This window comes from Aegilops tauschii, chromosome 1 (assembly GCF_002575655.3).
Source record: "Aegilops tauschii subsp. strangulata cultivar AL8/78 chromosome 1, Aet v6.0, whole genome shotgun sequence".
In the NCBI taxonomy this organism is placed as follows: domain Eukaryota; kingdom Viridiplantae; phylum Streptophyta; class Magnoliopsida; order Poales; family Poaceae; genus Aegilops; species Aegilops tauschii.
The window spans coordinates 72478049-72483967 of record NC_053035.3 but is presented as its reverse complement, the minus strand read 5'-3'; positions in this window follow the sequence as shown (position 1 = coordinate 72483967).

The window sequence follows — 5919 nt, the reverse complement described above, 5'->3', positions numbered from 1 at the left end:
ATTCTAAATTTGTAACAATGAACAGGAAGTAGTATTCTTAAGGTAAAGATGAGATGAGATAGAACAATTACACGATGATAGATTCCACCAGTATAGGCAGCCAATCTGTGCGTCGACTGCATAAACGATGCCATTGTGCACTATAGCATCAGACAGAAGTGTTGGTTAAAGAGGATCGATGATGAGCCATAACCATGTATGGTGACCGGATTCCAGATAGACTAATCCCATGTGGAACACGACAATGAGCTTGTAATCCATGTAGTCTTCTAATGGTGTGGGCACTTCGCAGATTACAACCTTCAACAAACAGAGGTCGAGCCAAAAGCTCGACGCGTCTCGTGCGTAGTAGGCAGGAGTGTTTGGCAGGCCGCGAGGCTCGATGGCGGCAATATCTAAAGATGGAAGGGTGATCTCTCACTGGGTGTAGATATCCGCGAGACTCCATGGACTACCGGATTGGTGGATGAGGATGATCTAGTTGGCCTTCATGCCCGCCCAATAGTGCCCGCGCATGAAGGACAGGTGGACGGGTAGTGGTAGCATGTCGAGGGGCACCACGGCAACCTCCGTAGGATCGTCAAGTCGGTGTCTGGGCCACCTGCGAGGATCGGGCATCAGCAAGCAGGGTGTCTTGAAAAGAGCCGGCCGGTTGCAGACGAGTAGACGGTACAAAGACACCGAGCATGCGGCCAGACGGACGGTGCTGAGTAGGTCCGTACGATTACAGATCTGCTCCAAGAGAACATCGGGGAGGGAATTCCAATCGCGGCTCTACTTGTCAGTCGGTTCTGCCATTGGGGTTTTCGGTGCCTGCGAGCCAGCGGGGAAGTGGATTCAGGCAGGCGAGCGAAGAAGCTTCTCCTCATGTGGCCGAGCAGTGAGCGGGGGGATATGATACGCGCGAGCTACCAACGAAGATAGCGCGGGCGGGTGAGCAGTGAGCGGGGGGAAATGGTGTGCGGCCGACGATGGGGAAGAGAGGAGGAAGAAGAAGAGAGGAGGAAGAAGAGTGGAAGACGGGGAAGAAAGTGAATTAAATCTCAATTCTACTACTACTACCAGGATATACCGTCCTTCGGAGTGTAAATAGTTACACCGATGACATGTGGGTCTACCACAAGAGGGCCCATGTGTTAGTTAATGGAGGACAGAAGCATGCTCTACTGGCAAACATGATGGCAGTACTGGGTAAGGCTGATGTAGTAACACCAACACGCTGGTTCTGCTTATTAATTAAGTGTCCCATCTGCTACAGCATGTATTGTCACTTCACTGCGAAGACTAGTTGAATAGTTCTCTCTGACCGAGATGGGGAATAATGGATTGTGAATACTTCCTTTCTACATTATCCCTATGCCTCTACGCTCACTTCACTCATTTTGCTCCGTACGTAGTCACTTGTTGAAATCTCTAGAAAGACAAATACTCCGTATTTGGGAACAGAGGGAGGATTTTACTCCGTATTTGGGAACAGAGGAAGGATTTTACTCCGTATTTGGGAACAGAGGGAGTATCACCATATGGAGGGAACAGTGGAAGCTTGAAATATGAACATGTCAATGGGAGGGAGTAAGCCCCATGCATGCAACATGCAACACTCACACGTACACATGGACGCACGAACACTCACGCACCCATGCGGCACACATCACACGATGCAACACACACGCTCACGCTCAAGTGCTCAACCTACTCCCTATGTCCGTGAAAGACTGTACATTTAGAGATTTACACATTGACCAGGGCACAATTAACGCCCAAAAGTAGCAGACTTATGTGTGCATGCGACCATTGAGAGAAAAAGATTAAATGAAGGTCGTTGCATGCTGTAATTAAGGATAGACATGTAGCCTATACCTAGAGCACAAGTTGGTGCATTCGTTAATCAATATCGATTTAGATTAAAGGCTAAACGCATTGGAAGTGTAGATGTACTACACTCTTTGTTTTTAGCTAATTTCTTTGCTCTGCCAACTGACAGGTGGGACCCAGAAACCAGGTGAAAATTTAACCAGTCAACAAAGTGCCACGTCGACTATGTGGCCGGTCAGTAGGGTGCAATACGGTGCTCTACGATGAGCTAGTGATCGTATAATCACCGCAAAACTATATATAGTGACCGTAAAGAGTGTATTGTTACATACGTTGACTGCCAGTGTATTTTTCTCGTTTCAAATTAAGCCATATTAACCGGAAAGGATGCAGTATGGACTAGTACTAGTACTGCTTTGATGTGTCCCGTCAACTTGCCGAACGAGGAGAAGCTTGCTTACTACGCGTCTCCCTCGCCCACGCGCGCGGTGGTTCGCAAGACGAGGAGAGGGTTTTGACTACAACGCCCTCTCCCTCTCCCTCTCCCTCGCCCTCGCAGTGGACATGCAGCAGGTCAATCGGTGTCAGATTGCTAGAAGCATAATGTGTACTGTAGTACCATCATTGTTGGACCTTCCGAAGAGGTGAAGAGCCAAGTGCAAGGTTCACACGAGTACGAACTGTTGTACCTCCCGAAGAGGCAAAGAGCCAAGCGTAAGGTTTTATAGGAGTTGTCGTCCTAGTAGGAGCGTACTACAACTATAGCGAACGATGCTACTGTATGATGCCGCCACGTCACGTATATCCAAAGCCGTGCCACCTTTTTTTTCTTCTCAAAGAGCGTGTTGGAGCCCGTGCAACAACCACACAAGTTGCACGTAAACATAACACATTTACTAGTAATAAATTCTAAAGGACAAATGCCAGTATGCGACACAAGTTCATCTCCAATTCATGTGATAAATTTGTGCACAACTAGTCTACATATATTCACAGCGCTACCATTCACAATTTACCGTACTCCACTTACACATTATAGATGGGCTACATGTCCTCCTCCGGGTTCCAGTCCTAGGTGTTCTTCTTGGATGGCATGATCCAAAGCGCTAGGCAACGGGAATCATTGTCGTAGCTTTCTAGTCCGGTTCCACACGATGGAGACTCATCCAAGCTGAAGCGGCATAAATCAGGGATAGCGTGTCCCAGCATGTCGTTCATCCGGCGGTGCGCACTGAAGACACAACCATGCTTCATGAACGGCAGGCCTTCTGTGTCGTGCACGGAAGGTGGCATCTGCTTCACAATGGGGTAGCTGTCCCCAATGAAAAGCGAGTACTCTCCAAGAGTGTTCCTCGGCACCCACGTAGCATCACGGGGGTCGAACTCGGCGCCGTTCATCTGGTACACGCGGCATCTCAGATCTGGACACATGGTGACGTACATAGTCAAGGTCCATGCATAATAATGTTGTGCTCAAATATGGCGCTCAGTAATACTGTGCAGCAAATAGTACTACTCCGGTATAGAGGAAGTAAAATAACCGGCTTATTATATATAGCCACTCTTGGCTACATGGATGAGATTGTAAGACATGGAAAAACAAAAATGGTGGCAGCTAGTGGGTTCAAGTATTCAAGGGCCTAGCTAGCTATACGCATCCTCCAAGGTAAAAAGTACTCCTACTAGTACGTAAGTAGAGTACTAATACAACAATGAAAGAGAAGGCGAGAGGGTTAAAAAATGGAATACCTGGGTAGATGGTGACGGTCCGATCGTGGTAGATTGTGTGACCATGTTGCACATCAGTGGTACCATGGGTAATGACTGCTAAGATAGTTGATCCCAATATGCCAAAGTCAGCTACAAGGTTCCAGGTTAGACCGAATCGCGGATGCAAATGCACATCCAGGATCGGCGATCTTATTTTGATCGCGGGATGACTGGTCCCTGCAAAATATTGGAGTACCGTTAGGGATGCAAACGATGGTTTGTGCATTCTGTTTGTAATCTCCCGTACCATAGGATGGCAACCAGCTGAAACAAGTCCCCTGGCTTGTCACCGCGAAGATGCGGCCTAGATGGCGCACGGCGTCTTCGAACGTGTAGGGGTACAAATCTGCCGCCCCCAACATGCGCCAGCCTCTGCCGTTACTGCCTCTTGCATTGATGGCAATCCTTATGTCGAACACCGCGATGAGATAGTAATCATCGTAGCCGCGTCGCTTTGTCGGCGGGTCCGCAATTGCTATCTTCTTCAATCTCATGTAGGCATCATCATACGTATTCAAGCCCAGCCAGTCCGGAAGGCCGATCCCAATGGTGGAGAAGGGGTCTACTGGAACGGCCGCACTGCTGTGGATGTTGTGCAAAATGATGGTGGTATCCGGCCGGAGGTATGCAAGCCAATCTTCGTTGGCACCGACCCAGACCTATATATAAGACGGTGGGCATCGGAGAAATTACGGGAGGGAAATGGAATAACTAAGTACTACATGATCAAACTCCATTACTGACCTGCTCATCGGACAAAATTCGACTACCTCTCAACGTCGGCAACTCTAGAGGAGTCAATGTGCAACCGTGGCCAGGGAGTGGTGGACTGTTCAAAGGATTGTCCCATAGAAGAACCTTCTCCTCGAGGACGCATGGAAGGCCAACAAGCATGGCCTTTTCCCAAGCCATTTTAAGCACCGTCTTGAAAAAGTTGGTGTAGGAAGCACCGAGTCTTGCGGCGGTGAGGACGTCGGAGCGGCGTGCGATTTCTCCCAGAGGATCATTGTCCAAGGTCTCCCAGCCCCGACGAGGAGGAGAACCACCTGGCGAATCCATGGGAGCAGCGACGAACTGCCTTCTCTTCGGGGGGAGGGGAACTGGCGAGGAGGAGATAAGAGCATAGTAACCGCAGGGCCTCGTCCCTTCCAACTGTATATCGTTCCTTAGCGAAGGGGTGAGGCTATTATTTACTACTAGTACTAGCATTATGGGATGTTATGGGATTGCATTATACTGTAAATAATAGCACTAGTAAGAAATTTTTGGCACTAGCTAGTAGTTTTTGGCGTGGATTAAAAAATTTTGGGTATGTTTTTGCTATTTTTTGTACACGCCAACTAGTGTCAAAAAACGTCTTACATTATGTGACGGAGGAGTACGTACTCGTACTGTAGAAGTACTAGTACTACTTTCTCAACTAGTAGTGCGATGTACTGTACTTCTAGTATAGTGCACCAGTTTTGAACTCTTGAATCTCAGGGCCAAGGAGCTACAGTTGGAAGTGGAGGGTACTACTGTTCTCTAGAACCATCGCTGTACTATCAATGCAGGGAAAGTACACCTGTGTAGTGGCCTAGTGGGTGCTCTCGGTGCTCTATTCAGCCGCTCCTCTCACGTAGCTGGCCTACTCAGCCGCTTCTCTCACGCACACACTAGCAGCCTGTTTATCAGCGACGGTTACTGCGGGGGAAGAACATTTAAGTTATTTGATACAGCGAGACTAGGCTTTTCGCTTCCATTTGTGGAAGTGTAATGGATCTCGTCGAACTTTCTTAGTAGTTCCTTCGTTATGAATGAGATGAAGCAAAGCATTTGCCTCCCTTTCAACAAAAAACACGTCAAGCGAATTTCTTTTATAGTAGAGCCAATAATGGAGTGAAGTCCATGCGTGCAACGCCACAAGCTATAGAGTAGTAGTAGAGCACTTTACGTACAGAGCCATATTGCACAGTTCAATGCCCCGCCAGGCTTTTCCGGCTCCTTGGGCTTAATTGGGAGGCGCTAGTTTAAATATGCTACTAGCTGATGAGGAAGCTGCAATCGAGGTGCGGCTAGGGCGAGCACGCGAGCCACGAGATGCTGGGAAGGAAAACCCGTTCACATGGCTAGGCTATCCAGTGCACCCAGATTGTGGTGCCGCACGTCCGTTTGACTTCAAAACTCAAACTACCCGTGTAAAATATTGGCTCGCAGCAAAGTTACTATTTAAAAAAAAGGCCGCCGTGCGTTCGGCCGGGATCAAACCCACAAAATGAGGTATACACTCCCGCGACCACTAGTAGTACTCGTTGGAGTACAACACAACCTAGAATCGCCTTTTGTCGCTAGTAG